An 11780-nucleotide genomic window follows, 5' to 3' on the forward strand; every position below is an offset into this window, starting at 1 on the left:
GGTGACCTTGGCCGACTCAGCTCCTAGAATGCGCATTCTCAGTGAGACGCCAGCTCTTGACATACTGTGTAACCATGAGTGCGTCCTACATGGCTCTTGATGTCACAAAGTCTTTCTTCATGTAAGGTTTCTATTTTATGTAGTCACATCTGTCTTTAATCTTTGTGGCTTCTGGGTTCATGTCTTACTTAGGATGGTCTTCTCCAGTGCAGTGTAGCAGAGATTTAATTCTGTATTTATGTTCATGTATTTATAGTCTTACTTTTAAGTTTAGATTTTATTCATCTTGGGTTTATTTTTATGTATTATCTTTCCAGAACTACAGAATCAACCTGTAAAATTGTATTTAAAATAATCTATAGACATTTTGATTGTAGTTAGGTTGAATATTACATGAATTACAAAAGACCTTCCATTATTATAATGTCAAATCTTTGCAAAAATCATATCTCTTAATTTATTGTCATCTTTTTGATCTGTCAACAAAATGTTATAGGTTTCATTATTTAAATTTTATTATTTTATTCCTAGGTTTATTGCTAGGTATTTTATGTCTTAGTGAAAGGAATCTTATTTCTCTTATTTTTATAAATCCATGATCTTTAACATATAGGAAAACATTGATTTCTGTATGTTTTTTGGCACCTAGTCACATTCTCAAACTCATCTATGATTTTTTGTTATTTTTCTATTGATTCTCATGTTTTTCTAAATCTAAATGTAGAGACTATTTATCTTTCCCTTTCCTATTATTTGTCTTTCTCTTTTTTTTTTTTTTTTTTTTTTTGCATTATTGCAGTAAGTAAAAACCTTAATGTAATGTTGAATCGCTGGAAGAAGAGCAGACACCTTGTTATATTTCCAACTTTATTGGAAACCTTTCTAATATACAATATTAAGAATCATTTTGTTATAGTTTTCTCATATATGTCATTAAGGGGATACCCACCTATTCCAAGCTTAATACTTTTCACCAAAAATCGTTATAAATTATCAAATTATTTTGGGACCCCTTCAAATAATTTAGTTATTTTTTTTCTTTACTCTTTAAATCCAGCCAGTTTTGTTTTAATAGCTTTCCTTGGATTGACCTCTTTGGATCATCATAGGAGCTATCAGTTTTGGTTATTTGTTTTAGACCGTCTCCTTTAAGCTATTGAGTTTTCTGCCGTGATCTAGAGATTAACAATAACAATATTATTGTTGTTGTTTTCTGTTGCAAAGTAGAATTTCTTAGGGGATTTTTTTTTTTTTTTTTTTTTTTTTTTTTTTTTTTTTTTTTTTTTTTTTTTGCAGACAATGAGGCATAAGGAATGTGCAAGGTACAGAATGAGTTTGAGTTCTCTCGGTTAAGGGGTAGGGCACAGGGAGGGCTTCCTCTAAACTCTCAGTCTTTTCTGGGCGTAAGCAAAGATGGTGTGTCTTCCCCAAGCCCCAGGGAAGCGGGGAAGTTCAAACCTCCAGTGCAGCCTCCCTGGCAGGGTGAGGCTTCTCTGCACACGGAGAGACGCCAATCTCCCCATGGACCGGACAGCTCTAACCTAGTTAGCTGCCTAGGGTTCCTGGTGAACAATATGAACTTGATCTTCAGCTCAGTCTCTGTTAAAAAGGTAGCACTTCTACCTTTGGCTCCTGCGTCCTCCCAATATTGTAAACAGTGATAAACAACAGAAACCCGCCTCTCGGCACTGGCTAAAAAACCTAAATATATGTCGAATTCTTCATTAATTGCATAGTACATTTTCATAATTTCGGTTTCTTTAACTGTAAATGGGGATAATAATAACAACTACTTTATAAAGTCATATATAAGAATCTAACTAGCAATATGTGTAAAGTACTTAGAACAGTTTCTGACATCCCAGATTGGATATCAACTGCAGATGGATGTAACTATCACTTCGGAGTTGAACTTCTCATGTGGATCATTCTGTGACGCCTGCTCCTAGGAGCTTGTGTTTTTTAGTTACCTATTTTCATACAGCAAATAACCACAGATTTACCAGCATAAAATAATACACATTTATCATCTCACGGCCTCTTGAGGTCAAAAGTCCAGGCACAGCTGAGCTGGGTTCTCTGCTTAGAAACTCACAGGACCGCATTCAAGGGCTTGGCTGGGCTGTGTCCTCCTTGAGAGGCTTGACGGGGAAATAACCCCCTTCCAAACCTACAAACCTGTGGTTGTAAGACTGGGGCCTGCTCTCACCTTCTAAAGGCCACCTTCTGGCCCCCAGAGGGTCAGATAGTCTTAGATCACATAAGCCTGGAAGTGGCATCCCGCCGCCTTTGCAATATTCTTTCCATTAGAAGCGAAACACACCATGGACAGCAGCTCAGCTCCTGCTTAAGTGTTTCCAGCTTATCCTGACTGACAGCCCGCCCTGTGGGTTTGGGGCTTGCGTAGCCAACCTTCACAATTATGTAAGCCACTTCCTTTAACGTCTTTCTCTCCATCCATCCATCATTTTCTGTTTGTTTTTTGTTTTTGTTTTTGTGTTTGTTTTTTGGGGTGGGGGGTTTGTTTTGTTTTGTTTTCTGGTAGAACCCTGACTGCTGTAATCACATTGGTCTTGAGGTTAAACAGATCTGGAATTCATGCAAGTCTATAAACCTGAGTGCTGGCTCTTCCTCAGGTGCCCTCCAGATTCCGTTCCCACCCTTCTCCACCTGCTCTGATCTCGAGAGGTTGGCCTCTGCGGATCGCTTCAGTGAGGCTGCTTTATCCTCTGTATTCACCGTGGATTCATTCAAAAATAGATACTGACAGCAGACCAGAGATTGGAGGAGAATGAAGCTGGAGTATTTCCTTCTTCGGCACCTCTGCTGCTGGGCAGGTCAGATGTTCCTCTACGCACAGCCGTAGCTCCTACAACGAGGCCACCTTCTCCAGCTCCTGTTCCCTCCTCTGGTACCTCTGCGTTTAGGGTCGTGATGGCTCCCTGATAGTCTCGTGACAGGGTGCTGCTTCCTCTCAAATTAATTTCCTTAAACCCACACCTTTTCAAATAGCTTTTCGGTATGGTCTTTTTAATTATCATATTTGAGCAATCCAGTCCTCTCCTGCTTGGACGCAGACCCATCAGGGATGCAGAAAACTTCTGTGCGTCATTTCGGATCACACAGCCTCAGCTAATGCTACTATACAGGAGAAGTATTAAGAGTAGTTGAGATGAGAGTGAGGGAAACACGAACCTGACTGCAAACAGAGAATACGCAGAACCCCCATTGTTGTGCGGATCTGCCGTGGTAGCGATCTATCAAGTGAGAAAATTAAGTTTATTTGATACTCTACCTGCCCTAAGAGAACAAGGAAAGAGCAGTACCTGTAACTAAAATACAAATAATCTTCTGGGCGAGTTTAAAGGACCATGGCTAAAGAAAAACACACATCATAATAGCTCCTCAGATGTAAAGCATTCTAACTTCATAACTTGAACATTTTCATCCAAGAATTTCAAAGCAGGTTATTAATGCAAATGGGAAGAGCATCAGACAAACTGGGCTTCTAAATACAGAACACACTCCTATATAACTACAGAGACTGCCTTGAGTTTTAAGGGAATTTTTAAATCATTCTTTTAATGTTTGTTATGTTAAATATCACAGTTGTCAGTTCAGTTCATAATCATTAGTCTTTCTTAATATTGCAAATAAAAATGATCAAGTTCCTTGATTCCTTATTAAAATTGCATCTGGTTTATTCTTGCCAGCAACCAGAGTAAGAAAAAGCAGTTAATATATCATGAGGCATCTTAAGTGCTATATTACTGGATCAGCTGGCAATATCTTAAGAACTCAGTTTATTACAAAGATTTCTCAGTGGAAAAATATAATAATAATGATCTAAGTTATCTACTAACAGCATTTAGAGTTACTGAAAGCATTGCTAGAGATCCTTTTTAACGATCCTCAATAAACCAAATGTAAAAGGTCAGGTAAGCAAATCACAGTTGTGCAGAAATGTTTTCATTCAACATTTAAAAGCATCTGCTTCCCTTTAACAGGTCAGACATCTCAGGATTTTAGACACTACATATTTTAAAACAAGACATTTCCCATCAAAATATATGGCATCATACAAATTCATGGGCCGAGGTTCAGGATATGGACTTTACCTTTCAGTGTTACATTTTATATTGCTAATAAAGATTTGAAAATCATTTAGATTTGGTTCATAAAGATTAGTTCTGTGTCTATTTCTGAACACCCATTATGTGCCAGAAACTTTACTAGGCTTCAAAAGACTTTAAGATAAAAAAAATATACACAGCTAGGCATACGGAGATGTAAGCAAACAGTTTCAACTCAAGTTGATGACTGCTCTGATGGAGAATGACAAAATGCATGGTCACCACGGACATATTTAGACCTATGCTCGCCTGAGAGAGGCAGGAAAGACTTCACAGAAAAGGAACAACAGAATTAGACTTACAGAATGACCAGGTGCGGGCCAGGAAGAAGAGTAGACAAAGGTACTCAAATGGGTTTTACCTGCTCTTATCACTTCAACTATTACCTGTATGCTAATGTCTCTGAAAAGTTTGTCTTCTGCTCAAATTTATCTCCTGCCTCAACACTCTTATATTTAATTACTGTTAGAATATCTCTGTTTGGATGACCCAGGGGAACCTGAGATTTACTCTGTCCGGTGTCATTTCTATCGCGTTCCTTTGTAACCTGTTCCTTCTCTTGAATTCACCTTCCGCCTAGACCAACAAGCAAAACTCTTGGATGTTATCTTTGAATCCCCATTTTCTTCTATAGCCCACATTGAATGAGTGACCAAGCTTAACCAGTCCTACTTGTGTTATTTCTCCTAAGACATGCAGGTTTTTCTCCAAACGTCTGTGTTTTGGTTCAAGTCTACACATTTTCTCCCTTGAAATACCGTAACAATGTCCTAACTGGCCATCCTGCCTCCATCTGATTCCTTCAATTTTTTTTCCACACTACCAGGAAAACCACCTTTCTGAAAAATACATTTGATTACAGCCCTCCCCCTTCTGACAGCTTTAAGGGGGTTGTCTTTGTTGCCGAAATCATAGCATCCAAAGCCCTTCGCGACCTGGATGTGCTTGTCTTTCCGGTCTCAGGTCCCCTTCTGTACCTCTCCCCAGCCCGCTCTCCAGCAGGCGCTATGCTTCAGCTCTGCTCAAGTCTTCATCAGCGGCCTAATGCTGAGTGACTTTGAAATCTCTTCTCATCCTTTCATTAAATTATTTATTGTCAACACTCTGTCCAGGTGCCACTTTTCCCAGGAAGATCCTTCCATCCACATCCCATAATCCACACTCTCCCTCCCACTTAGATTTTTCCCTCTTTAGACTTTGCAAACAACTCGAGGTTGCCATATTGCATTTTAATTGTTTTTTGACCTTTTCCCTTCATTACACTTTGAGCTCTAAGGCTCATTTTGAGCATTTCAGAAGTAAGTATATTAGTTATAGCAACTGGTAAACATATAAGTTTTTCACATAAGAAATCTGGTTTTATTTTATTGATTAATTTAAATATGGTCAACTTTTTGAAAATTGTCATTTAAGGGAGGCATCCTTTTCATCTAGCTGCCAGATATTCCTTAAAAGAGTGCTCTGAGAAATAAAAGATATCTTAATAAATGACAACAGTCTTCAAATTGAATATTTATAAAACAGAAATATACCTTTATTCTAAACATAAGTATTAAGTATATAATATATATGTTAGCACCTACTACAGGTTATTGTATCAGGATCGAAATTACAAATTATAATTAACTGTTGTAATTTCAGTCCTGATACAATAACCTGTACACTCCATGAATTTATGTGAGTTTGTATTGCTCTATATAGGGCTAGGAGACAGGTTACCTAAGTTTGAACTGAAACTCTCATACTTCCTAGCTAAGTCAGCTAGTACCTCAGTTTTATCATCTCTAAAGTTATAGAGTAGGAACATGCATAACTAACTTAGAGTAATGATACAATGTATTATGGTTTATTAGAGCTTTCAAAACTCATTCACGTTCTTTATCTCATTCAAGGAAGCTTTCTCAGATTGATATGCTTACTCTATTTAAATTCGATTACAAATTAAAATTTACCAACATACAAAATTATTAGGACACTGCTATGTACATATTGTTTTCCATAAATATTGATCATTTTTAGTGTTCTTACTTAACATACAAATTGAGTCTACCCATATCGAATGCATAACTCATAAGAATCCACATCTAAGTATTTAGTTTCGTCTTTATACAACTCGAAGGAATTCACATTGAATTTCCAGTTAGGCGCAAATTCTGCTACTTTGGTAAGAATCAGTACAGTAATATGTACCACAGGTTTACAAAATGAGTGTGTGAGTGAATGAGTGAACAATGAGAACGCACTCATCAATAGCATTACTCCATGACAGGCAAACCTCTTTTTAAATTATTTCATATTTTAGCCTTCTGCCTGTCGAAGGCATTTTAAAAAATACTTCGTTTTAGGCTTATTTTTAGTAACTGTATACAGGCAGCCTTTTGGTAGGCTAATTATACTTGACTGTCACCTAGTGGTAAGAAAGGTAACTGCTGTATTTAATATATATATCTGTTGGAATAACAATCTCCTGCAGTAAGCTGCATTACAGATTTCAAAACACCTTCCCATTAATGTGGTGGAAACATGTGTATGCATATATGTATACATATATGTACGTATATGTAAAATCTATCCATCATCTTGCCTCCTCACTTTTTTTTTTTTCCGGATGAGTGTAATAATCACAGAATGCTGTCCTTCTGGTCACAAGAGTCATTTTATGAACCTCAAATGTCCCAATCCACCTGCCTCATGTGACTGACAAGAGAGGAGCTCATGGGCTGGGCGTCTGACCCAAAATGAAGTAGCCACAGCTCCTCCGAGAATTCTAAACATAGATTATTAACAAAGGACCCTTTTCTTTTTGATCATGAGCTGTAGGCATGTCAGTGCAGAGCTGCGCGTGGACATGTGTCCTTCGGTACCGGGGTGGGGGGGGGGGAAGCAAGTGGTAGAGAATGAAAGCACCCTGCAGAGCAGAGGGGTGCCCGGAATGCAGTCTCAGGATCCGGCAGCTCCCCCCATCCCCCGCACCCAGACAAGCCACTGTCTTTCCCCTTCCTATGGTGTGGTACCTGCACCAATCAATTAATTCTTCCTTAAGATTCAATAAATTTGGTTTCTGTGGTTTATAATCAAACGATTTCTTCAAAAATGAGTAAATAAATCAACGGCTTGTCTACACTGACACATTAATGAGTGAGGTTTGTTCATCTAATACTCGTTGCCATGAGCTATTTGCTGCTATATCCCATTACACAGGTGAAGGTTCTATAAATCATGGTAAATAAAAATAAAATAAATTGAAAAGTCCAAACATACGAGTATTCACATTACTCCTCAAGGGTTAAATTCCTAAATTAGGAAAAAGATATTCTCAGATTAATTATAATAAACCCAGCTATATTTTATTTGTATGATAAAACATTTAAGCAGCGATATTGGAATAATGCAAGCTAACAAAAGAAAATTACTTAGCAGGAGACCAGTATCACCCGCAGCCTTTAATATACCACCAAGGGGTCAAAACTGTAAATGCAACTTGAATTTCGGCCTGTGAAATTGGCTTTATTGTACTGGAACAACTGTGAGGACGCTGTAAATGTGATGGTCCACCTCTCAGACCCTCTGAACACTGCGCTCTGTCAGCACTCAGGCCTTTTCTCCACCACACTGGGGGAAGGGCTCTTCTGCTCTGAATACTGAAATCACACACTTGCAACCTGGGCCAAGATGATCTAATGCAAGAGATGCAGCTACTCGGCGCCTCTCTTAGGGAAGACCTGCTGTCTCTGGGTCTCTGGCCCCAGACCTGCATGGTCCCCAGCAGAAAAGAGGATGTCCACGAAGCTGCACTTGGAAAGGCCACCACTATTTGTATTTTAGCGTGTCTGTAAGTGACCTAAATCGTACATCCTCAAAGGTACAAAGGGGCTTAATTTACAGAATCTTCTGAGTAATGGATTGCTTTTGGACCATGGGTTTCTAGGCGGGGTGACTAGCCACATGCGCTCTTGCTCAAGGGGGGAAATCCGTAGTTTCTCATTTTCTGAGAAATATAGAGAATATGGGAAATTCATGTGAAATGAGGAATTTATGAGATTAGGGAACTATCGGATCATTATTGGGGGAAACTGTTTAATAAGCACATATTGCGGTCACCCCATAACATGCCAGCTTCTTTGTTTTATGAGACACTTTCTCTGATGCCTCAGATCTCTGTTGTAAAGACAAAGGTAAGGTCTACTCAGACCGCCCAGTAGCCCTGTTTTCATTCTCTTGATTATATTCAAGAAGAAGAGATTATATCCTTTCTAAATGAAAAAGAGAAAATGGTTAAGCTGGCTGCTGTGTGAACATGTATCACGTGAAACGAGAAGTCAATTATTATGGAAAGAAAAGTCATCTCTTTAATGTTAAGCTTTATTCCGAGTGGGGGGGGGGAAATCATCTCTCCTTTTAATGAAAAAATAATAGAACTATCATTATTTTAGATCTAAGATAGCTTATCTGCCATATTGATTTTCACTCATGGGCTCTATTACTCGCCTTGGAAATACATATTTCCCTCCCCTTTACACACACACACACGCATGTACACGCATACAAACACACAAACATGCGCACAGCTGCGCACACACGCACACACATACACACACTTCCGAGATTTTTTTCTGTTCTTACGCTTTGCCATGGCTTAAACAATGTGCCCACGTTTCCAAGACTACTTTCAGACTGTGTCCCTGACCCGCAGTCTGGCTCTCGGTGACGCTCCATATTCCCAGATTCCAGTTGGGAAACTGCTTTTGGCGGTTCCCGTGGAAGCATGGCATACCTTGAGAGCTGATGACGTGCACCCGCCTGGCAGCAAGGTGGGTGGTGCCTCTGACCCCAGTCCCGCCACTTCTCATCACCCCACCCCCAGCCTGTCTCGGGGGTCTGAGCATAAATTCTAACAGTGCTATCATGAGTCCAGCCAGCTGTGGCATTTTCCTACATTAGAGTTTCTCAGTTTCTCTGGGTCCTAAGTTATCCATTAAGGTTGATCACAAACTGTATTTTTGACCAAATCTTAACTGTCTTAGACCAAGCTTTCTGGAATATTTTGCGGTTTCACGTAGATGTTTATCCTCTTGAATTAAAAACCCAATCTTTGCCAGGCTTTAACTATTTGCAACACTATTAAACAGAATAGTGAATGAGGTTTTTAAAAAAGCTTTATTGAATAAAATGTATAAACCGTAAACTCCAGTCATTATACATGTACAATCAATGATTTTTAGTAAACTTATAGAGTTGTGGCACTATCATTACAATTTGATTTTAGAACTTTTTCATCAGCACGAAAAATTCCCATGTATTTGTTCACAGTCAATGTCTACACCGATTCCCAGTACCAGAAAACCACTGTCTTTTAAAAAATTGCCTATTCTGGATATTTTATACAAATGGAAGCACACACTATGTAGTCTTTTATCTGACATCTTTCATTCAGAGTGATGTTTTTGAGTTCATGCAAGTTTAATCGTGACTCAGTACTGTGTTCCTTTTGTTCTTGAGTCATATTCCACTTAATAGGTGTACCACATTAATTTACCTATAGACCAGTTAGTGGATATTTGGATTATTTTCACTTGGGGGCCATTATGTATAATGCCACTATGAACATTCATAATATAGATGTATGTCTTTTCATTTCTCTTAAGTAGATGCCTAGGAGTGGAATTGCTGAGTTGTATGGCAAGTTCAAGTTTAACCTTTTGAGAAATCATCTGACTACTTTCCAAAGCAATTGCATTGTCAAATATGTCAGGACTTCAATTTCTCCATGTCTTCGCCAATACTTGGTTTTTGTCTGTTTTCATATTATAGCAATTCTAGTGGAAGTATAACGGTATCTCACTGTAATTTTAATTTGTCTTTACTTACTGATAGAATGAGCACGTTTTAATTCACATCTCTCTTTGGTGAAATGTCTAACATTTTCTTATTATTATTTTATTTTATTTTATTTTTATTTAAACACCTACAGCACCCAGTCTTTCTAGGTGGTCTTCCATCCAAGTACTAACTAGGCCCGACCCTCCTTAGCTTCCGAGATTAGATGGGATTGGGTGCATTCAGGGTGGCATGGCCGTAGACAGAAATGTCTATTTAACAAATGTTTTGCCCATTTTTTTTAATCTGAGATAGTTATCTTGTTATTATTGAGTTAGAAGAATTCTTTATGCACCCTAGATACAAGTCCTTAATCAGATATGTAATTTGCAAATCGTTTCTCTCAGTCTGTGACTAGTATTTTAATTTTCTTATCAGTATCTTTTGAGGCATGAAATTTTAAATTCTGTGCAGTTCAGTTTACCAGACCTTGTGTGGCTCATGCTATGGCAGTGTATCTAACACCCTTCTCAGTTAGGCATATCGTCCTCAACAGGATAAACACGGGTTCTTCTGCATGAGGGGAAAAATTTTAGATTAAAAAACAAAACAAACTATATCTAGTGTATTAAAAGTAAATTTTCATAGGTGACACAGATATCATTGTTTTAAAAATCTCTTTAAAGGGTTAACAATGAAAACAAGTTTGAGAAACACTGTCTAACCCAAGGATTTCTCCTGTGACTTCTTCTAGAAGTTTTATTGTTTTGTTCTCAAGGTTAGGCCTCAGTTCCATGTGAGTTAATTTTGTTCATAATGTGAGGTCAGGATTTATTTATATAAGTTTATTTGTTTGTGCATGGATATTCGGTTGTTATTCCTGCACTACTTGTGGAAAGACTACAGTCCGCTATTGAATTATCTGAGTACCTCTTTCAAAACCAATTGATCATAAATATAAGGGCTCATGGCGATACTCCAGCTGGTTCCATTGATCTTTATGTCTGTGTTTTAGTCAATAGCACATGGTCTCAATTACTGTACGTTTTGAAACAACATAGTGTAAGTCCTCACCTGTATTCTTCATTTAAAAGATAAATTGACTTGGGGAGAATTGACATGAGGCTTCCAATCCATGGATGTGTAGTATCTCTCCATTCACTTATATCTTCATTTTGTCTCAGCAGTGTTTTGTAGTTTTCAAAGCACAAATCAATATGTGATATATTAAACTTATCCCTTTCATTCTTTTAAATGCTATTTAAACTAGAATAATTTTCTTTTTTTTTTAATTTGACTATCGGGTTGTTGACTTCTAATATGTCAAAAACAAATGATTTCTTAAATAATCTTTTTACTCTGGATAGTTCTAGAGTTCTACAAAAGTAACAAAGATAATAAAAAAGAAAAGATTTCTCTGTACTCCATTTCCTTATTATTAACTTTTCACAATGGTACAGCATATTTCACGCATCGAATGAACTACTATTGACACATTACTGTTAACTAAGGTCTATATTTTATTCAGTTTTCCTTAGTTTTTACCTGTTGACTTTGTTTTATTTTAGAATCCCAGCCAGGACAGTGCAGTACATTTAGTCCTCATATCTCCTTAGGTTCCTATTGGCTGTGACATTTTCTCAGATTTTTTGTTTTTTGGTGACTTTGACATTTGAGAGACCTCGGTCATATATTTTGTGGATTCTCTCCCAATTGAAATTTGTCTCGTGTTTCTCTTATGCTTAGGCTGGAGTGGGTTTTGGGAAGGAGGGGTAAAGTGCCATTTTTATAGCTTATCCAGTGTGCATGCTGTCAACCCGACCTGTCACT

The 11780-nt window shown here is 37.9% G+C and overlaps 1 pseudogene; it reads right to left on the bottom strand.

Moving 5' to 3' along the window:
- Positions 1 to 10095: 10095 nt before the first annotated feature.
- LOC118608875 lies at positions 10096 to 10214 on the bottom strand (annotated as a pseudogene).
- Positions 10215 to 11780: the final 1566 nt, after the last annotated feature.

Source organism: Rousettus aegyptiacus, unplaced genomic scaffold (assembly GCF_014176215.1).
Source record: "Rousettus aegyptiacus isolate mRouAeg1 unplaced genomic scaffold, mRouAeg1.p scaffold_m13_p_10, whole genome shotgun sequence".
Lineage (NCBI taxonomy): Eukaryota > Metazoa > Chordata > Mammalia > Chiroptera > Pteropodidae > Rousettus > Rousettus aegyptiacus.